A 23475-nucleotide genomic window follows, 5' to 3' on the forward strand; every position below is an offset into this window, starting at 1 on the left:
CTAAGAGAAGTCTCCAAATCGTTAATATACAAACAAAACAGAAATGGGGCCAGGACGCATCCTTGTTTTACCCCCCTTCTCATTTGATAGGTGCGGTTAATTCAGCCCCATATCTTACTCACTCGGTCACATCTTTGTGCATTTGAGCTAGAAAGTTGACTACAGTAGTATCAATGCCTATATCCAACATTCTTTGCTAAAGTTTCCCTCTCTCCACCCAGTCAAATGCAGATGTTAGGTCCATAAATAATAAATAGAGGGGACCATTCTTTACCAACGTATACTTGCTTATAACCAGGTGAAGATTGAGACACTGCTCCAAAGTGCCCAGGCCTCTCCTGCAACAGTCTATTTCCAGAAACAGCCGCAGTGATTGCTCCTCCTCTAAGGCGGAGGAGCATTGCCCCATTGCCAGGAGCAGCAAAGAAAGGAAAAAATAAACTAACAATGTTATCATTTTATTTTATCCTCCTGCTGCAGCGGTACGTAAGGGGGCGGGCAGAGCCGCAGGGGAGGAGTGGTAGAACACTCCTGCGCGCAATGACTGTTAGGTCAGCCCTCTCGGGCCGCCCAAACCAGTCATGGGCATTTCCCTGTTCTCCATACAGGCTGCATTACAGCAAGCATGGAGAACATGCCCACCCCTCCAGCCCCTGGATGAGCGACTTGTCACTGCGCTCCGACAAATCGCACCGCTGTGAGAGTCCTGTGAATTAAGCTGGTGCACCTTGGCCAAAAGGACCACTCAGGTGGCCTTTAGGCCCTTTCACCAAGTCGAAGGCTACTACTATGTCCATAGCTCGAGGTGTTCTTGTGTTGGATTGCTGCCATATCTTCATCTATCCACATTTTCATCAGACACTCCTATATTGATCCAGGTCCACAAGGTGGCACCATTTAGAATAATTTCTTCTGCTGGTCTTCTGCTATGAAGTCCATTCCTCAGCAGCACCTCCTTGTGGAACACTGTGTTTTCTTTTTATTATTACTTGAGTTACCTTCAAAGGTACAACAATTAACTGTATTAATGGGACAGTGTAGGAAGTGATGTATTGTATTTACTCTTTTCCTTTTTTGTGGTCTAACTTACAGTGCTGTTATATGACAATGATTTTTTCCACTTTTCAGGACTATTTAGTTGGAGCTTCCAAGCCTGGCCATTCCTTTCGCAGTCAGCAGTACCTTGGTACCTGGTACTCTGGTTCGGGCTCCTTTCGGTTCGGGCTCCTTTCTTCATTCGTTGCTTTTTTCGCGATCGGGTTTCCATTGTCACGTATCGAAATAAATACTGAAAATCTCACCGCCGGTTTGAAGTGCTTCAATTGCGGTCTTCGGGCCTTGCTCTTTCGGACCTATACTTTCTATCAGCTTCCATCCACAATATGTTGCTAATGTAATGGACTCCCTTTCGTTTTTGGCCCTCCAGCTACGCTAAATATCAGAGGACCAACCTCCATTAAGTTTGCAAAATATGTCTGTCCCCAGATCACAGAGAAGAAGACTGTGAAGCTCGTCATTCTTTCAGATCGAAAAAGAAATTGCGGGACCCTTGGGCACGTTGCAGAGGAATGCTTCTCTGGGAGATCGAGGATACACGTGACTTCTTCGGACAGCAAGATGTTGAAGAACACGGGAAAGAAATCCTGGAAGAGGCCTTCTCCAGCCAAGAATCTTCATCCGAGACAGAAAGAAGATTCCAAATCAGGGACACTTCTCCAGGTCAACGTACCGTAAGTACATGTGCAGGGGACGTTACACCACAAGGGTCTCCACAGTCTCTCCTCTTCTTGCAGATGATGATGGAGGTGGAGATGATTCTTAACCTACAGATCCCTGGGGCAACTAGGATTTTCATCCTCCAGGGGATTCTGACCTTTAACCTGCCAGACCACCAGCTCCTAATGATTCTTCTTACCAGTACATTATTGCTAGGGTAGCTGCTAATAACCAGGTCCCATTACATAAGGACACTATTGAGAATGATTTCTTACTTGAAACCCTCTCAATACCTGTCCATGCTGAAGGGCATTCTAAGACAAGCAGGGGTTTTATTTAAAGATCCTGTTAAAGCATGCATTACACCCAGGGTAGATTAAAAAAAACATAAAGCAGCACCATCTAACCCTAAATATATAAAAAGGGAAGCTTCCTCCAGACTCTTTAGTTATCTCCATTGCATGCAAAACAGCTAATTCACAGACCTCAGACTGAGACTAAACTTATTGACTCTTCAGGCAAAAGGGTGGCTGTGCAAGCTTCCTATCATTGGTGAATCGCTAAGAACCAGGCTCTTTTAGTGAGGTATGATAGAGCACATTGGGATGTGATAAAGGATCTCCTCCAACATCTCCCTGAGCAATATAAAAAGAGGGGATAAGAAATTGTTAAAGAGGGGAAGCTAATTTCTAATAATTCCATCAGATGTGCCCTACATTTTGCGGACACTGCTGGCAGAAGCATAAACACCAGCATATTACTACGTAGGCGTGCATGGCTGCATGTCTGAATTTAAACCAGAGGTACAACAGACTTTACTAAATGTGCCATTTGACAGTGAACATGTTTGATCCCCTGTGAGAAAGTGCCCTCTTTCTTGCATGGTTTTGCTGAATTGCTGATGTTCTTTGACTGAGTGTGCCCTGGGCTCCTGCTAATCAGGTACCCAGGGCCTAGGTTCCTTCCCTAAAACTGCATTGAAGCCTAAACCCAATTGGCATCTATGGCCACATGTCAGCCCCTGGTAAATGGTACCACAGGTACCCAGGGCCCTGTGACCAGAAAAGGCTTCTAAAGGCTGTAGCACTTATTGTGCCACCCTTAGAGGTCCTGTACCCTGACACACACACACTGCCTTTGCAGGCTGCGTGTCTTGGTGCAGAACAAAGTGAAGAGTCGACATGGCACACATCCCTGTGTGCCATGCCCACAAACCACTGCCCTGGGATACATCAGTCATCACTCTAGCTGGGTGCCCTATGCCAGTGGTGAGGGAACAAGTGCATGAGCCCTGTACCCTTACAGTGCCCAAGTCCATTACTGGGCACTCTAAGTGCAGTACTGCCATTAAGAGTATATGGTGCTGGGAGTTTGTCACCACGAACCACACAACACCATAATGGCTACACTGAAGACTGGGAAGTTTGCTATCAAACTTCTCAGCACATTAAACCCACACTGATGCCAGTGTGGGATTTAATGTAAAATGCACAACAGAGGGCATCTTAGAGATGCCCCCTGAAACTCAACCAACTCCTAGTGACCCGAATGAGTGGCTGCTTAGGCTGCCACCTACAGACATGTTTCTGGACCCCTGGGTCATGAGCTTGCTGCTCTCTGGGGCTTGAAACAATGCACATTCTGGGATGAGGTGCCAAGCCTCCTCCCCCAGGATGGGCAGGGTTCACGAAGGAGAAGCTTTAAAGGCATGCTGCCTTTGTGAGCCTCTCCAGACCATTTGCTGCTTTCAGCAAATGGTCCCTACTGGTTCTACCCCCCACTTTGGGCAGGAGAACCGGCGGGAAAAACAAGTGAGGAAAAGAGGTGTGCCCACCCCTGCCAACTCCACCCCTCAGGTGGGGGAGGCGAGGTGAAGCACAACCTCGAGTCCCCGCCATCTTGAGGATGGAGGGACCCAGCCAACCAGGGACAGGCTCCTGCCTCCCTCCCACTGGAGAGTGGCAGAATAGGGGGTGTACCCACCCTAGGGAAGGGACCCTTTGGTCCCTGCCCTTTACCTACCTGTCATGCCCCATAATCTAGTATTTAGGGGGCCCCCTGAACCTTGCTTCCTCAGATCCAGACAAGAAATATGATCAGAAGTACTGAAGAGCTGTGCAAAGCTAATAAGAGGACGACGCCCACTGACTTGACCCCAGCCCTACCGGCCTGTCTCCCTCCTCGATCCTGCTTCTGCGAAATCCCGGTGTGTCCCGCAGCCAGCAACCTCAAGAAACCCGGAGGACCTGCCTGCCTTCACTTCTAAAGTCTGCATCTCCCATGAACACCGGATTTGTTCAAACTGCAGTATCTGATAGAGACTACTAGCCGCAGATTCCTTAACGTAGAATCATCCCCAGGCGTGAGACTGGACCCGGAAAACTTTCCTGCCTAGCATCTCTGCGCGCCGGAGGGCGGTACCACGCGACTCCGCCCCGACGTCCTCCGCGGGCACGATGTCAGCGAGGTCACATAAGACCCACCCCTGCGCGCTGACGTCGGTTTTCTTCTTTTCCACGTGCAACGCGGATCCGGATCTTGTCCCTGGCCTGTTTCAGGCCTTCTCTTTTACCGCTTTTAGGCTATTTTCTCAAACAGTGTGCGAATGCCTTCGGGCTTTAAGACGTGCTCGTCTTGTGCGTAGCAGATGTCGGCGACGGATCCTCACCCCATCTGCATGTGGTGTTTGGGGGAGCACCACGACTCCACAGACTGTGAGGTGTGTCAGCACATGAAGCGAAGTCCCAGTGCGACCGCCGGCTGAAGCTCCTTTCGGCACGCTTGTCCAGGTCGGCGGCGTCACCGCGTCCGTCCCCCGCGGACGGCTTCAAGAACCTCAGTCTCCGGCATCGTCCTTCTCCCAGGCCGCAAGGGCGTCGCTCACCTGTTTGTAAGTCTCGCAGTTTGTCCCCGAGGCCTGGTCCCCGCCCTGTTGGGGGTGTGGGTTCTCCACGGGAGGTGCGGCCCCACGTGTCGCCTCCCTATCCGACGTTCCCTGGTGCGGGGGCAACCAGAGCCCAAATGGAGGCCTATGCGACAGCCTTGCAGACCTCTTTGGCTCTCCCTTCTCTTCCTGGGACGTCTGCGGATCCCTTGCCCCGTGTGGGGCCTTCTGCGGCGTCGCCGACGGCTCATGTGCCAACAAGTTTTGGATCCAGGTTCGGAGGATGTGGTGCCATCGAGGTGCGGCCCTTTGGGGTCCCCTCCTTCGGACCACGGCGCCTCTGCCTCGCCGCAAACCCCCGCGGAGCTCCCTGTGGTGTCGCGAGAGGTTGCCGGGGCTTGTCCTCGAGTCCCCCTCTGTCCTCTGGGCAGGCGGCGACCTTCTGAGGTGACGCTGCTCAGGCACCGTCGGCTGCTGGTCCTGGCGGCGCCACTGGGGGCAGGCTAGGGGTCGGGGCATGTCCCCGGGCCCCCCTCATCCCCCCACGCAGGCAGCTGCCTCGTCGGAGGTCGAGTCGACGCCTTTTCGGCGCCGTTCCATAGCTCCGGTCTCCTGCGCCACGCGTTGTGGCGGAAGTCGTTCCGGCATCCACCACGGCGCCGGTCGACGTTGACCTGACGCAGGTCGCGGACTCTACGGCATCGGGTCGTTGATTCGTTTCTGGACGCCCCCTCTTCTCCAGAGGTTCGGCAGTTGTTGGTTTCATCTTTTACGGAGACGGGCCGCCGCAGCGTGGCTTTTTCCCCGGCGTCTTCCAAGGATGGCTCTTTGACGTTGCCGCGCCCACAGTCTGCCCCGGAAGGACCTCAGGTTCCCCATTCCTCGGTCCCTCTTCCTCCTTTCCGGGCTTGGCCTTTCCTTCCTTCCGGTTGGACTGGGGGATGGCCGCCTTAGCTTGCAGCTGTCGCCCACAGAGGAACTGCTTTCCCCGCCGCGGGGCCCTACAGAGGCCAGTGCTGCCTTTATTCGGGCTGTTTCCACGGCGGAGGGGATCTTGCGCATGGGCGATCCAGCTGCCCATTTCCCCACGGATCATCTTCTGGAGGTCCTCCATCAGGGTTCTGCTTGTCGGGAGCTGCTTCTTCCCTTTGAGACTTCGCTCCACAAGTCTCTTTTGGGGGCATGGGGACGGCCCGCAACGGGGGACCCGGTGCCCCAGCAACTTCTGCAACGCCACCGTCCTGCGCTGCCACAGTCCTGCGCCGCATGATCCGGTCTCTTTCTCTTCACCCCTCTACCAAGGGCCTTCTTTTACAGACTGCTTTATAGGTCTCGCCTGACCCAGTGCATGCGCTGGTCTGGCGAGACTTATTGAGAGGGCTCCAAAAAGTGCTACCAGGCCAGCCTAGAGCTACAGTGCATGTGCGCGTGACCTCGATTACTTTCACTTTCACGGCCACTTTGATGTTTCATCGCGATCACTTTCACGGCAGCTTGGCATAGCCAATAGGTCTCGCATTTGGGACCTTATTAGTATTTAGTTATGCAACTGTAGCATGGCTAAACACTTATAAAGTCCTAAAGGCGAGACCTATTGGCTATGCCAATGCTTGTTCCTCCCTGCCATCGGTTTTGTCTCCCCCATCACAGGAGGCCCGCTGGTTAGATTCCTTGGGGTGCAATATCTTCGCCTCCACCATTGCGGCTTTGCGGGCCCTTAACACTCTTTGTGCATTGGCAAGGGCCACTTCTTGCTTATGGGACTTGGCGGAGTCACTTATGTCTGCCGCTTCTCAGGAGGGTGCCTGTGTTGAACTGCGGCACCATGTGTTGGATGGCCGGGAGCTGGCGGACGCCTTCTTTCGGCTCTGGACATTTTGGAGGTGCTTGGTCGTACTATGGCTTCTTCGGTGGCCCTTCGTTGACATGCCTGGCTATGGGATAGTGTTTTCCCGGAGAACGTGAGGGAACGGTTGTTGGACGTTCCTTTTGATGGCACTCTTTTGTTTCACGCCCCTGCAGATTCTGCCATTCAGAGGTTTCTTGCAGGGCTTCGTCCTCCTCCTCCTCCTCCTCCTCCTCCTCCGTGACCTGTAAGTCGGTCTGTGTTTTGGGAGGTGTCCTTCTGTTGTTTTCATGGGGCCTTGTAGCGAGTGGCTCCGGTTCTGTGTGGTTGATGTGCCTTCAGGTCCTTTTGTTGGGACTTTGGTGCTGTTGGCTGCTGGTCCAACCCTTTTTTGACTTGTGTTTTGGCTGTTGGTAAGCCGTGTAGGCCCTGAGATTAGGCCTTCTGTGTATTCTTTATTGGCTGCTTGACAAGCCGTCTGCGGTTTTCTCCGCAGGTCTTTCTGTTGTCCTCTGCTGCTGAAACTTTTTCCTAAGAGGGTTCCCATGTCCTTGGGACGTAATATGCCCTATGTGGGGTAATGGTAGCTATTATATAGCTCTCTCAGGTGCTGGGGAGGTGTGGTCGCCCATTGGGCCTCTGCTCTCCATGGCGTCACGGTATGTCGCAGGTGCGATCTTCTTGCTTCCTTCTTCTGAATCGCTGTGTCGCTGGCCTAGTCTGCTGTCTGCGGCGTCACGTTGTAGCTGGTTTGCACTTCTGTCCTCTGTGGTGTTTCTGGTGGACGGATTGGTCCGTCCTCCGTCTTTCTTTCTTTTTTTCTTTCTTTCTTTCTGTCTGCCTGGTTCCACTTCATTCGTGGGTCCGTGTGTGCCGGCCCCTCCCTTGGGGCGTGTCCTGGCCCTTCTTGGCCTCTGCCTTCGGCTGGCGTCTAGCTTGTCCTGGGTGCACGATTCCGTGGTGTTGTCTGCTGCTGGCTGTGCATGCCAGTGCAAGCCTGTTTGTTCTGATACACTATTGTGGCCTTTGACGTCTTCTCTTGTGCCCGTCTTCCTCCGTCCCCGCTTTTGGCGGTGGAGCCCTGCCTGCCTTATTCGCTGCTTGTGGTTGAGGTGTGTCCAGCTCTTTTCTGTCACTGTGTCTGTGTTTCTTCAGGTGGGCCCTGCCTCCGGTTCTACCTCTTCTCCCTAGAGGTTGAGGTGGTCCTTGTGTACCTTGAGGCTTTTCGGGCACTGTCTGCTCCTGCGGGGTGTTGGGCAGTTCTCCCTTGGTTGGGCTTAGGATATCCTGGCCTTTCCCTTCTTGTCCCTGTGACATGTTCCCTTCTGGGCCCAGTGTCTCTCCTGGTGGGGAGGCTCTCTTGCAGGCCCTCCTCCCTTCTGGGTATGGCTTGGTTATCTATTCTACGTTAAGGAATCTGCGGCTAGTAGTCTCTATCAGATGTACAAGTTACTTACCTTCGGTAACGATGTATCTGCTAAAGACGATTCTAGCCGCAGATTCCTTCACGACCAGCCCTTCCTCCCCGTTCTGCGAGGACCCTCTGCTTGGGTGTCTGCAGTCGCCTCCCTATGGGTTGCTTATCTTCTTCGAGTGTTGTCTTAGTTTTCTTCAGGTCCGGCGTCTCTCCAGCTGGTTTCTCTAGAGCGTGAGGGCCTACCTTGCTCTTTCCCTCTGTTTTTCGAGTTTCTGATCCTCACTCGGTCTTCTTAGTTGGGGGCTCTTTGGCCAGTCCCCCTCCTTCGCAGTGTAGTCTGCGGATGGCTTACCTGTCCTTTGACCTTCTACTCCCTTCAGGGGTTACCGCCTACCCCTTTCGGGGGTTATGGCCCTCCTTGGCACTAGTCGGTTGATGGATTTCCTGTGCTTTGGCCTCCTGCTCCTTTCAGGAGGTATGGCCATCCTTGGCGGTGTACTCTGGGGATGGATTGCTCTTGCTCCTTTGTTCCGGGCTTGTGGCCCTTCCCTTGTGGTTGTGGTTGTTTACCCTCTCACTCTTTTTATCACAGCGCTTTCACGTGCTTGTAACTCCAGGATGGCTCTCGCCATGGCTTGCAAGGTGGTTCCACGGTGTGATGTTTTGCGTTTTTCTTGCTAAGGCTTCGCTGCTCTGGCCTTCTGGTGCTTTACTGCCACCTGATGCCTTGCCCGGGCTTGCACAAGGTGGTCCTGGGGTGGTGCTCGGCTCTTTTTTGCCTGCTCTGGCCTGCTGTTGTCGCCTTCTGGTGCATTGGTGCCGCCTGATGATGTTTCTTACCTTGTGTTTCTCTCTATTTTGTTTCTCTGGTTTTTTCGCACAGTGTTCCCATGCTCTCCTCAGTTTTTTTTGTGATGGCTCCACGTTGTGGCGCGGAAAAGTTCTCCGAAGCAAAGTTACGTCAGCGCGCCGGGTGGGGCTTATGTGACCTCGCTGATGTCGCGCCCGCGGAGGACGTCGGGCGGAGTCACATGGCACCGCCCCCCGGCACGCAGAGATGCTGGGCAGGAAAGTTTTCTGGGTCCAGTCTCACGCCTGGGGATGATTCTACGTTAAGGAATCTGCAGCTAGAATAGTCTCTACCAGATACATCGTTACCGAAGGTAAGTAACCTGTACTTCTGGCACCAGCCAGAGACTGCGAATCCAGCCCACTCTGCACCCGCCGAACCCAGCCCGAGCGGAAAAACACCACGAGGAGGTTGACCCAAGATCCGGCAACCCCTGACCTGCCTCCAGCCGACGCCTGCAGCCTAAATCCATAAGGCCCCCCCTAACCGCGACCAGGAGCTGGTAAGAAGATCCGACCCCTTAAGGCACCCCTGCACCAGACGCCTCACGGCCTTGTGTGCCCAAACTGACGGTGCCTAACCACCCCTTAACGTCCCAACTTACCTCTCCAAGTGGTGGTCGTACTCAGAAGTCCTTCGTCTCCTTGCCTGCATTGCTTTTGCAAACCAGAGGGTCTCCATAGAAACAGGGCGGCCGACGTCGTGCCACTGAGGGTGCACCTTTTGTGATACTTTGTTTCTCCATTTGCCCTGACCTTAACCCTAGGAGCTTTGCTCCCACAACCCAGTGGCCTGCTTGCCAGCAGCCACCAACAGGAAGCCCCCTATCCCCCATTGGATAACATTGGGCCTCAACACTCTGCACCCGGCCACACTAGTGCCGCTGAGGGTGCAACAACAGTGCATCACTGACCCCGGGGGACCTCTGAGTCGAACCCCAGAACCTTAACTCAGTTACTTACCTGTGAACCGTTAACCTGTTTTCCCTCCATAGGATAACATTGATACTTTTTCTCCTAAATGTTTTTGAGTTTTGAAATCTAAAAATATTCTTTAAAAATCGCACAAATAACCAAAACGTGTTTACTTACCTGTTTGCAGGAAATGTCCCAGTGCTGAATCTAGGTATCCATCACTGAGTTAGAAAAGTAACGTGAAAAGTAACTTACCTGCAATTTACTGGAAATGCCTATTCATTTCAATGTACTGTATTTGCTGTGTTGCACCTTACTGCATCCCCTGTAAATCAAACAAAGTACAATTTCTATTGCATTTTCAAACTGTTCTATATCCAGTAACTTATTACTGAAAGGTATTTAATGCTTACCTGTATCAGGCTTGCTTGGTTCTAAAAATAAAACAGTATATATTTTTATACAAACACAATTGGCCTAGAGTTCAGTTATTGAGTATGTGAATTCTTTTGTTGACTGAGTGTGTACATCAAATGCTTAACACTGTCCTCTGATACTGCCTTACTGCTCGACCCCTCTACCACTATTAAAGAGTTAGGTTATATCTAACTTTAACCTCTGCCTACCTCTGGGGTCACTTGGACTCTATACACATTATACTTTATTTTGGTGTAGTATATATAGAGCCAGTTTCTTACAGTATGGAGGTATGATTCCAAGGTGTTTGTTTTGACACCAAACACAACATGTTTAAAGATAGCATTTACCGCGAGGTTATAATGCACTTAAAAATATATGTCTGGCTGCATCACAGACAACCCTGGAGAATGGTCTCCGAAGGCTGCAGAGGGGCTCTGCTCATGCAGGGGCACGCTATCGCGTAAAACACAGCACCCTGCCTTCAGAATTGTTACGGCCTGCCATAGGGGTGACTGATAGTTATTTAAGTGTAGTGATTTAGATTGATATAATGAACCTATATCTTAAGTAAGTGGTGCAAGCACCAGCTTACACAGTCTGCTGTAGCAGGCTTGTGTCAATTTGGATGGCCTCTCAGGGGTGGCATAATACATGCTTCAGCCCATGGGAGGCCTCTGGGCTACCTAAGTCCTTGGGTACATGGTGTACCATATACTAGGGACTGATAAGGGTACCCCAGAATCCAATCTGGAGTGTACCTAAAGTACATGCAGATCAATTTAAGGGCAAAACCAGATACATTGGGGTCCTGGATAGCAGGATCACAGTCAGACTAGGTCAAAAACAGTACTACATCAGTAAAAAGTGGGGGTAACCATAAGAAGCAGATCCTACTTTCCTACAGTTAGGACAACCCCAGTGTGGGCTAGGCATTCCTAAGTGCAGTCACTGCCAATGCCTAGCCAAACGATCGAAGGTTGGTGGCATTTCAGCTGCTACTGCATTTTTCAGACACTGTATCCTCCCGCAGTTCGAACAGTGATACGTCTCCTAGGTATGATGGCCTACTGTATAGGCATATACCCTCATTTAAGGCTCCATATACATTCACCCTAAGCTCTCAGCACAATGGTCACCGACTGAGGTTCACTGGCAAGATCTAGTGTTGATAAGGTCCAGCACCCATCGCTCTCTGCAGTGGTGGAACAGCAACAATCTGTTGTGTGGCAGGCGTTTGGAATACCTAATTCCATAGGTGACCACATCCATGGGTGCCTCACTAGCCGGATGAGGGGCGAATCTAGACAACATGACCTTCCAAGGTCAATGGCCACTTCATCTACGGGGTCTCCATATAAACCATCTGGAGAAACATCATGCAGTTGGCCCTCAATGCCTTCCTCCAAGACATTCAAGGAAAAGTAGTCCTAGCCTGAACAGAAAACATGACTGCCTTGTTCGGTCTTCACAAGCACACTGCTACATATTTTGCAGCTGTCCGCAATGGCTCAGAGGATTTGGTACTGGACGATTCACAACCAAGTACATCTTCTAGTAGAATACTTTCCAGGGTTGAACAGCAACTCTGCGAACCTGCTTAACAGGAAGCAGCAACATGTCCGTGAATATGAATTCCACCGACAAGTCCTATTCCAGTGCTTCCGTTGGTGGGAGACCCAGACATAAACCTCTTTGCCACTTGGAAAAACAAAAAAAATGCTGAAACTTTGTGTGCAGATTTCCACACCCCGTTCCATAGGCAATGCTCTGTGAATAAACTGGTCAAGGATATTTCCATTTGCTTTTGCTCCCACTTCTACTATATGTAGTGAGGAAACTGTGGCAAACATCCCTCACCCTGGTGGCTCCTAAGTGGGCCATACAACTATGGATCTCAACTCTTATAAAGATGTCCATTGTGCCAAATGAGAAGCTCCCCAACAGATTGGGCCTTCTCACACAGCTAAAGCGAAGTCCAGACTGTGAGAAAGTTGCTCTGTATATACTGTTCCTTAATAGGTACAGGGTGTACAGAGTCCACAGTCCCCAAGGGTTTGGCAGAGGTTAAAGTTAGATATAACCTTACTCTCTAAAGTGGTAGCTTAGTCGAGCAGTAAGGCAGTATCCGAGGACAGTGTAAAGCATTTGTTGTACACACTCAGTCAGCAAATGGTCTCACACCCTCAATAACTGAACTCTAGGCCAATGGTTTATATATAAAAAATATATGCTTGTTTTATTTTAGAACCAACACTTGGCATTAAAATAAACTTTCTCAGAAGGAGATGCTTTATATAAATACATTTGCAATATGCAATTGACTTTTGTAAACCGTTACAAGTGGTTGCAATAGGCAACACTATTTTAAACACAATAATGCATTGAGTTCAATGGAAATTTCAAGTCATTTGCAACAGATTACTTTTAGAATTACTTTTGGACTTCCAGGACTGGGTCCTAGATTCAGACCTGGGTCAGTACTTAAAATCAAGTGATGAAAGTCGACTTAATTACTGTGATGATTTTTAAACAATATTTAGCTATTTTAAAAGTTGACACTTAGAAAATATTTCAGAGAAAACAGTCCATGATTCCCTATGGAAGAAAATTCAAGTTGCAGGTACAGTATGTTCTTGTTACTTTTGTAATCCAGTACTGGGTACCTAGACTCAGTACTGGAACCTTTATCCAAAACAGGGAAGTAATTAAGTTTTCAGATGTTATACGATTTTTAAAGAATATTTAATAAGATTGCTGAAATTGACACTTAGAAGAAATTTCACAGAAAAACAGTCAATGATTTCCTATGGGAGAAAATTGGGTTACTGGTAAGCACAGTTGTAAGTATTTTTCAGAGTCAGTGCTGGGCACCAAGATCCAGCACTGGGAGCTCACCTAAGAGCAGGTGAGTTTTTTCGTTTTCGTTACTCGGCTGATTTTTGGTAAATATTTTAAGATTTGAAAAGTCCACACTTTCAGGAAAAAGCCAGTCAATGTTACCCTATGAAGAAAATAGAGTTATCGGTTTAAGGGTAAGTACTCGACTGGCAGAGTTGAGGTTCTGGGCATAGACTCGGGGGGGTCCCCCAGGGTCAGGTAGGTACAGTTGGTTCACCCTCAGCGACTCTAGGGTGGCCGGGTGCAGAGAGAGTTAGGCCCAATGTTATCCTATGAGGGATAGGGGGGCCTTGGTTGGTGGCTGTTGACTAGCAAGCCACGCAGCTGTGGGAGCTGGGCTCCTGGTCACTTACTCGGGGCAAGTGGGGAAGTAGGTAGGTGTAGAGGTTGCACTGCCAGGGCCACTCGGGCGGCTGGGTGCAGGGTGCTTTTGAGCCTTCGGGCGCTCAATTGATTTCAATGGAAAATCTCCAGTTTAGAAAAAGATTGCAAGCTCGGGGACGAGGATTCTTCAGGTGCCACCACCACCACTTTGAGAGGTAAGTTGGGTAGTTGGAGGATAGGTAGGTACCCCGGGATTGGGCACAGGGGGCCGCGAGGCGCCGCGTGCAGGGGTGCCTTTTGGTGTCAGGAAATCTTACCCTCTGTTGATCGCGGTAGGGGGGGCCCCTTGTTCTGAGGCTGCTGGCTTCTTCAGGAGTGTCGAGGAAGGTCCTTGGGTGCCGGACTTGGGGTCACAGTCGCCGTGGGGTCGTCCTCGTGGTCTTGGTTCACTCCGGCACTGGCCAGGCTTGGCTGGTGCAGAGTGTGCTGGGTTCGCGGTTCCGGGCTGCTGCCAGGGATTAAAGGTAGGTTTTGAGTAGAGCCTCTACTCATGGGAGTCCCAGGGGCTTAGAGCCAAGAGGTAGCCAGGTCCTCCGGGGTTTGTGAGGTTGCTGGCCACAAGAGATGCCGGGTTGGAGCAGGAGCAGGTTTGAGGGTCAACAGGCCGGTAGGCCTGGGGCCAACGCAGTTGGTGTCTTCCTCTTCTTAGCAGCTGCAGGGCAGGTCTTCTTTCTTCTTGCTCTTCTTTGTATATTGGAATCTGGAATCTGGGGAAGGAAGGTTCAGGGTGCCCATAAATACTAGATTTAGGGGCGTTACAGGTAGGTGAAGGGCAGGGACCAATGGGTCCCTGTCCTGGGGTGGGTACACCCCCTATCCTGCCTCTCTCCTGTGGGAGGGGGCAGTAGCCTAGTCCTGATAGGGTAGGGCTTCCCATCTTCAAGATGGCGAGAGCCCGGAGATGTGCTTCACCTCGCCTCCACCACCTGAGGGGTGGGGTTGGCAGGCTGGCACATCCCCTGTCCTTATTTGGGGTTTCCGGCCAAGCTTCCTGCCAGAGTGGGGGGTTGCAGTGGCCTGGGGAAGCTCATAGAAGCAGCATGCCTTTGAAGCTTCCCCCTGCCCATCCTGGGGGAGGAGCAGGGGCTCTCCCACCCAGGGGTCCAGCAACATGTCTGCTGTGTGGCAGCCTAGGCAGCCTCAGATCAGACGTGGATTGTAGGTTAGTTTTAAGGGGATATCTCTAAGATGCCCTCTGAGGTGCTTGGTACATCAAATCCCACACTGGCATCATTGTGGGTTTAATGTGCTGAGAAGTTTGATACCCAACTTCAGTCTTCAGTGTTGCCCTTATGGTGCTGTGGAGTTCGTGTTTGACGAGCTCTCAGCACCATGTACTCTTAAATGGCAGCACTGCACTTACAGTGCCCAGGAATGGACCTGGGTACTGTAGGGACACAGGGCTCCTGCTCCTGTGCCCACACCATTGGCATAAGGCACCCAGCTAGAGGGGTGGCTGATATATGCAATGGCAGTGTAGGTGATGGGCATGGCACACAGGGATGTGTGCCATGTCGACTCTTTGTTTTGTCTTGCACCCAGACACCCAGTCTGCAAAGGCAGTGTGTGTATGTGTAAGGGTACAGGGCCTCTAAGGGTGGCACATTGATTGCTGCAGCCCTTAGAGGCCTTCCCTGGTCACAAGGCCCTGGGTACCTAGGGTACCATTTACCAGGGGCTGACATGTGGCCAGGGTTTGCCAATTTGGGTTTTGTGTGTTTTAGGGAAGGAACATAAGCCCTGGGCACCTGATTGGCAGGAGTCCAGGGCACACTCAGTCAAAGTACATTCAGCAATTCAGCAAAAAGTGGGGGCATACCATGCAAGAAAGATGGCACTTTCTCACACAGACCCCAGGCATCTCAGCCTAGCAATCTGATTCCTGAGTCATAGAGTTTGGTTACCTTAATCTACCACAAGAGTGCATGAACATACTAAAAAGTCCGCAGGCCAACCCCGCATGCACCTGTTATTCCCCTAAGTGGAAGAGGTTCATCCAGTACTGTACTTTACCCCAGTATTGGAACTTTCATAGATTCTCATGCTTTGTATCATTCCCCGTCGTCGGAATGGGAGCCTCGGTAAATAAAAAATATATCATAACCATAGAAACAAAAGAGAAAATGGGCTTAGGCCTCATCTCATTTTGTAGTATATCACCCTCTTTGTGTAAAAGAGCCCAAACTTTTGCCAGGACCAATCAGCACAGCCTCACCCTTTGGAACCTTCCTGAGAGAGCTCAGAGCCTCAGATTTTTCTACCGCACGTTGTGCTAGGGAGTCTCCACTGAGCTCTGCTCAGTTTTCTCAAATTTTTCTTTTGGAAATCTACCTTTTAACATCTATAGTGACATTATGTCAGAAAAGGAAAAGAAAGCCTTATTCAGACCCTGTGCTTCTTGTGGAAAGAAGAGACTTTTCGTTGAGGATAAGCATGAGAGTTGTATTTACTGCTTATACCCGGAACACAAGGCCACAGACTGCAAGATTTGTCGGACCTTATCTACCAAGACTTTGCGGGACAGAGAAGGTCGGTTGCAGACATGGCTGCAAAAGCTGAAGACCAGGAAGGAGGTTCTCTCTTCAGATGAGGAGGATTCGATTTCTGGCACCTCCTCCAGGAGATCAAAGAAGAGGGGTAGGTCATCTCCCTCCATCTCTGCGGAACCCCCTGTCAAAGCCCCTCACGGGATCTCTGAAAGGTCTGAGGAGGCTGGTCCCATGAAATCTCCTCACGGAAGTGAAAAGGAGAGGCAGGGACAGGCTGCTGGTGTGGACACAGCCTCTAGGGACAAAAAGGAAGTTTCTAATTCTTCTCCTCCGTCCCAAAAGGAAAAGCCTGCGAAGAAACACTCTGCAGGAACTCCACAGATGGCTCCGGTGAAGAAACAGCGTCCGTCGACGCTGACTAAAGCAGGTACGTCGACGACGATTTCCATAGTAAAGACTGTTTCCTTGGTTTCGTCGACGGGACCGTCGACCATGTCTGCTTCTGCTTCATCGTCTACGATGGCTTCATTCTCGTCTTCGACGGCGGTGTCGACGACGAAGACCACGACGACGATGACGGCGACGTCGTCGTCGATGCGGATGACGACGAGTTCGTCGACGGTTGTCCCGTCGACGATGAAGAAAGCTCCGTCGACGAGCTTGCCGTCGACGAAGAAAAAGGCTCCGTCGACGATCCTACCGTCGACGACGATTCAAGCATCGTCGACGACCTCATTGTCGACGACGATTCACACTCCGTCGACGAAGACTACCGTGCCGTCGACGATTTCATCGTCGATTTCGTCGACGCTTGGGATTCCTTCGACGACGACTCCGTCGACGGGACCGTCGACGGCTAAAAATTCAGGATTTTCAATACAGAGGTTGAAAATTACACCGGACATGACTTCACCTAGGCGGGTTACGCCTTTACCACCATCTATGCTTCTAGATGAGTCGGAGGACGAGGATGAGGTTGAGCAGTATGGGGATGCCTACAGTCCCTCAGATCTGCATGTAAAGCAGCAAGAGACTGATACTGAGGAGTATTATGGTCAAGAGGAGCAGGAGGAACAGCAATATGTTCAACAGGAAGTACATCCTCGCACTTTGAGACAGGACATGATAGCTTTACCAGTTACTCTGGTTACGGACTTGCAGATGATGTTGCAGGACTACAGAGCTCGATTTCCATCACACCCTGACGTTCCACCAGTGCACCCATCTACATCCGTGGTTCCGCGAGGGCCGGCAGTGGACTTGCCACCTCTTCCTAAAGACATACTGCGTACCTCTCCAGTGGTGGTACCAGTAGTGGTTCCTCAGACTTCGTATCCGGAACCTACCAATGAGGATACACAGGATGTGGATACGGATGACGACGATGAGGGGCACGTGGTCCCACTAACTGATCCAGGGGATCCGGATGTGGATCCTGATGACACTGGAATGCAAGATCCGGATGCTGCAGGGCGGGAGACTAACGTGTCGCCTCCGGCAGATATTGGGGGGTTCCATAATCTTATGGAGCGTGCATCCAAAAGGTTTGGTCTGCCTCTTACAGTGGAACAGTCGGACTGTTTTCTATATGACTTTAAGGCACAGTATAAAAAGTCTGTCAGGTCAATTCCCATCATTGAGCATGTGTGGGATGAGGGAATCAAGATTATGCAGAACCCAGCTACGGTCATCCAGGTTCTTCCCCGGCTGGAGAAGAAATACAAGGCCCCTGAGGGCAGTCCTGCATGTCTTCTAGGACAACCAAAGCCTGACTCTGTGATATCTCAGGCCGCACAAAGCAAGTCCAAGAATCCGTCAACACCTTTGACTACGCCTCCGGATAAGGATGGCAGGCGCCTGGACAATGTAGGGAAGAGATTTTCCACCATGGCCAGTTTGTTGGTTCGGGCGGCAAATTCATTAGCCATTCTAGGCAGGTACGACCGCCAAATGTGGTGCGACATGGAGCCGTTTATGGATCTACTACCAGATTCGAGTCAGGAGGAGGCCAAGCAGGTTCTCATGGAAGGAGAGAGATGTTCTTCTGAAGTCATTGACTGTGCTATGGACATAGCCTCTACCGCTTTCAGGGCTTTGGCAGGGTCAGCAGTCTTGCGCCGTCAAGGCTGGTTAAAAGCAACCTGGTTCCGTCAGGAGGTCCAAAATAAGATCCTGGACCTTCCATTTGACGGGGAAATGCTTTTTGGCAAGCATGTCGATGAGGCCCTGCAAAGCATAAAGGAGGACACGGACACAGCAAAGTCCTTAGGATCCTTAAATTATCGCAATGTTCCATTCAGCATTCAGAGGAGCTCGTGGACGAGGGTTCTCTTCTTATAGAGGCAACCAGCGTCAGTATTCAACGCAGTCAGGACAATCATATAAGAATCAGTACTCAAACCAACGCCAAGGTAAATCGGCGTCTTTCTCTCGTCAGTCCCAGAGAGGACGTCAGAATCGTCAGGGACGAGACAATGCCAAGAGGCAATAGCGGCCTCCTGGCTCTGACTACTGTTCCTCCCCTACCAAGGACACCGGTTGGGGGCAGGATCTCCTATTGTCTGGACAGCTGGGTCCTTATAACATCAGACCGGTGGGTTTCGAATATTGTTCAGAGTGGCCATACGTTGGAATTCCAAGATCTTCCTCCAACGAGAGCTCCGGACGCCCGTCCCTCAAAACATCTCCGACTGTTACATCTCGAAGCCCACCAACTATTCATCAAGGGGGCGATAGAACCGGTACCTCTTTCGCAGAGGGGCAAGGGTTTCTATTCCAGGTTCTTCCTGGTTCGGAAGACGGAAGATACGTGGCGTCCTATACTAGACCTAAGGGAGCTCAACACCTATCTCATCAAGCTCTCCTTCAGGATGGTCACTCTCCAGGATATTCACAGTCTACTGAATCCGGGCGATTTTTTGGTGTCCCTGGATTTAGAGGATGCGTACTTCCACGTTCCAATCCACCCAACTCACAGGCAATATCTACGCTTCACAGTAGGCAAGAGCCATTTCCAGTTCAAGGTGCTTCCATTTGGCCTTCGGTCTGCACCTCGGATATTCACGAAGATGCTGGCACCAGTCGCTGCTTTTCTCCGAAAGCAATCCTTAGAAGTGTTCCCATACTTGGACGACTGGCTCGTCAAGGCTCCATCGCTCAAGGCAACTTCTCAAGCCGTGTCAACTTGCATTCAATTGTTCGCCCACTTGGGTCTTCAACTCAACAGGTCGGTGCTGATACCCTCCAGGTCGCAAAGGTTCCTTGGAGCTATTCTGGACACGACACTATGCACCGCTCGTCCGTCGGAGGAGCGTCAACGCAAGCTGATCGCCTCCGCTCGTCAAGTGCTGCAGAGGAAAAATGTGTCGGTTCGCCGGTACAAGTCCTTACTCGGATCGATATCATCCTGCATACCATTAATACCGCATTGCAGGCTTCATATGCGTCCTCTGCAGGAGGAGTTAGACAAACAATGGCGCCAGGCAGAAGGGTCGTTCAACGACAAGGTGTGGACAACACCAGGTATGCGCAAGGCCTGCGAGTGGTGGCTGGTAAAGGAGAACATCGCAGTAGGATTAACATTCCAGACTCCTCCTTCTCCTATGGTGGTGACCACAGATGCCTCCTTAGAAGGCTGGGGAGCGGTACTCCAGGAGCTTCAAATCAGCGGTCACTGGAGTCCAGCACAGAGCCTAAACCACATCAACCTCTTGGAGCTGATGGCTGTTCACTTAGCCTTGCTGGCGTTCCTTCCCAGACTTCAGAATCGTGCAGTGCTGGTCCGGACGGACAACACGACGGCCATGCACTATATCAACAAGCAAGGGGGAACAAGATCGCGAACTCTGTCCAAGGAAGCTCAGACAATCTGGGATTTTGCGATTTCTCACAAGATCACCCTACAAGCCGAGCACTTAGCAGGTTGCCTCAACATCACGGCCGATGCTCTGAGTCGTCAGACGGAAGTGACTCACGAGTGGGAGTTAGACCAAGCCACGCTGGAGGGAGTGTTCGAGATATGGGGTACTCCGACCATAGACCTCTTTGCGTCCCCGGAGAACGCCAAATGTCGGTTTTACGCAAGCAAGGTTCCCCATCGAGGATCTCTGGGGAATGCCCTTTCGATTGCTTGGTTCGGCGCATTTTGCTACGCTTTTCCTCCCATTCCTCTTATTCCTCGAGTTCTCAGGAAGGTCAGGGCGGAACCATGCAAGATGATTCTCATTGCTCCAGCGTGGGCCCGGCAGTTCTGGTTCACGGAACTCCTGCTTCTCTCCCAGGATCGCCCAATTCGCTTGCTGCTGATTCCATCTCTGTTGTCGCGGGATCAGGGACAGGTGCTCCATCCGGATCCGAAGTCACTACACTTGACAGCATCGCTCCTGAATACAGAGAATTCCGTCATCTGAATCTCTCCAGGCAGTGCAGGTATGTTTTGTCTCAGGCGCGGGCGCCAAGCACTAATAAGACATACAGGGCAAAATGGAAGAGATTTTGTCTGTGGTGCCAGAGGAATAAACTCCATCCTTATAAATCCCTGCCACATCAGGTTTTGCCTTACATCCTGTCGCTGGCTAAATCAGGTTTGGCGCACTCTTCTGTCAAGGTACATCTGGCTGCCATATCCCGTTTTCGACGAAAGACATCGGGGCCATCTCTATGGTCCGCGAGGATTGTAAAACAGTTCCTTAAAGGGTTGTTTCGGATGTATCCTCCGGTCCGAGCACCTCCACCGATCTGGCAGCTCAACCTAGTACTGGCTCAGCTCATGAAAGCTCCCTTTGAGCCGATTCACAGGGCGGACTTGAAGTTCCTCTCTTGGAAGCTAGCCCTCCTCTTAGCATTGACTTCGGCTAGAAGGGTTAGTGAACTCCAGGCTCTGTCCATAGTGGAGCCATTTCTGCAGTTCAAAAAGGATGTGCTAATATTGAGAACCAACCCGAAATTCATCCCGAAGGTGCCTTCGGATTTTCATCTGAATGAACCCTTGATTTTGAATTCCTTTTTTCCACGTCCTTCGACCCAGGCGGAACGAACATTGCATTCTTTGGATGTCCAGAGATGTCTGAAATTCTATCTCGAGCGCACACGATCTTTCAGGAAGTCTACACAGTTATTTATTTCCTACAGTGCACCACGGAAGGGGTTGCCTCTCGCTAAGAGTGGCATTTCCCGCTGGATCTCCAGTGCAATTCAATTCTGTCATCAGGCTGCGGGCAAACCTTTGGACAGAAGGGCCCGTGCTCATTCTACACGAGCGATGGCATCTTCAGTGGCTCTTTTTGCTGGAGTTGCTATCAAAGACATTTGCAGGGCAGCAACGTGGAGCAGTGTACACACCTTCACGAAACACTACTGCCTGGAGTCGGTGGGACGAGATGACGCTGGTGTTGGTCAAGCAGTCCTCAGGAATCTTTTTCATTGAGAGGTGAGCTTTCCCTACAATCCCTCCATCCTGGTAAGCACATTTGGTTCAGTAATGATTGTTTTTCTTGATTACCATGTACTAGTTTTTACAGTAAACTGAGATGGTTATGTAAGGCCAAGTGTCTACCAAAATGTGCTTTTGTGATTTACTGCTAACTACTCTGATACAAAGCATGAGAATCTATGAAAGTTCCAATACTGGGGTAAAAAAACAAGTTACTTACCTGTCACTTTGGTTCCCCAGTATTGGTAACTTTCATAGATTCTCATGCGCCCACCCACCTCCCCTGGGAAAGCTCTGCCGGTTTACTGAGGTAGTGGCTGTTTGCACAACGGCTACGAAAATCTGAGGCTCTGAGCTCTCTCAGGAAGGTTCCAAAGGGTGAGGCTGTGCTGATTGGTCCTGGCAAAAGTTTGGGCTCTTTTACACAAAGAGGGTGATATACTACAAAATGAGATGAGGCCTAAGCCTATTTTCTCTTTTGTTTCTATGGTTATGATATATTTTTTATTTACCGAGGCTCCCATTCCGACGACGGGGAATGATACAAAGCATGAGAATCTATGAAAGTTACCAATACTGGGGAACCAAAGTTACAGGTAAGTAACTTGTTTTCTTGTGCCACTTAAACAGTCTTTCACCGAACATCATTTGTTACCTATAGTATCAGCAGAAGTCTGGACTAGCCTATACCTCGATTCAGCTAAAGCTATCCTCCATCGTGTGCATATATGGATAACTGGTAACATTCCTCACAGTTGAGGATCACGGTCATATATTAAAGCCTTTATGGAAGGCCTTAAACATATAATACTAACCACGGTGCCACATGTCCTAATCTGGAACCTCAGTGTTAGCATCACCAGGCTCTTAGGCTCTCCTTTCAATCACTGCTCCCTTGTCCGTTACAATTCCTCTCCTGAAAGGTTGCCTTCCTCATACCCATTAGAACGCTTAGCCATATTAGTGAGTTACAGGCTCTTAATTCTGAAAGAGTCTTTAAGTCCACAATAACAGGGTTGTCCTTAGAACTAACCCGAAATTCCTACCAAAGGTTGTCTTCCATTTTTACCTTAACCAAACAATTGAGCTCCCGGTCGTCTTCCCCCGGCCTAACTGTAGCTGAGAGAACACTACACACACACACACACTTCAATGTCAAGCATCTTCTCATGTTCTACATAGATAGGATGATGTCCGTCTATAAAACACAACTTTTCATTGCCTTTCAACAGCCTCAAAAAGGTTGTTATATATCAAAGCAATGACCGATATAGCCAGGTTGATCGTCATATGCATCCAGTGCTGCTACCTTTATACCTAAATAACCCCCTCTTCCACCAACCACTAAACCCACAAACAGGGCACCACTATGGCTCTCCTTGGGAATATACCCTTAGCTGACATTTGTAAAACTGCCACCTGGTCAGCTCCACACTCCTTCAATAAGTATATTGTGTGGCTAATCTACAAGGCAACAGACTAGAGTCAGTCAAACTGTCCTAAGGACTTTGATTCAGACCTCTGCACCAGCCACTGACTGGCCACAGAATAGGGAAGTACAGTTTGTTGATACAACGCATATATATCTGCAGCCACACATGCTACAGCCGAATAATGTTACTTGCCATGTAAGCATCTGCTCATTTCATATAGTGCTGTAGAAACACATGCGCCCAACTTCCCTCCCAGATGCAAGTGTTTGCTCCAGATAGATGCCTATGCACATTCATAAGTAGAGAAGGTTTCACCAATACCTTGTGACTCAAAATACTTCTTCAAAGATAAATAAGTTGAAACAGTCCAAGCCCAACACTAGATGGCAGTAGTATGTGAATCTACAGCATTGCATGCAACCAACAGATGTTTGCAGGGTAAGTAACCTAATCCTTTCCTTTTTATATGAGCACAATTGTGAATTTCAGCAGAGACAATTTGGTGCAGCAGACTACAGGACTGTTGTCCTAGGCGGGCTCTTTGTTGTTTCATGTGTTCCATTTCATCCTGTGTAGTGGGTGCATTGTGTTGTGCCAGGCCCTCTGGTTTGTGGATAAATTGGCTTGTGCCAGGCTGTCTAGTGTGTGGATTCATAGTGGTTTTAAGCTCTCTTGTTTGAAAGACTTATATGTTGTACCAGACTTTTTTTAGGGAATGCTGGTTGTGGAATTGCAGTATTTCTCACTCTAAAGTTGCATTGTGTTGTATCAGCCTTGCTACTTTGATGTCACT

The 23475-nt window shown here is 50.2% G+C and overlaps 1 protein-coding gene across 1 annotated transcript in view; it reads left to right on the forward strand.

The window, feature by feature from the left end:
- Positions 1-23475, forward strand: part of SRCAP (Snf2 related CREBBP activator protein) — a 1742136-nt gene that overhangs the window by 1574528 nt on the left and 144133 nt on the right. The gene's annotated exons all lie outside the window — the stretch shown is intronic.

The sequence above is a fragment of the Triturus cristatus genome, chromosome 7 (genome assembly GCF_964204655.1).
Source record: "Triturus cristatus chromosome 7, aTriCri1.1, whole genome shotgun sequence".
NCBI classification, from domain to species: Eukaryota; Metazoa; Chordata; class Amphibia; order Caudata; family Salamandridae; genus Triturus; species Triturus cristatus.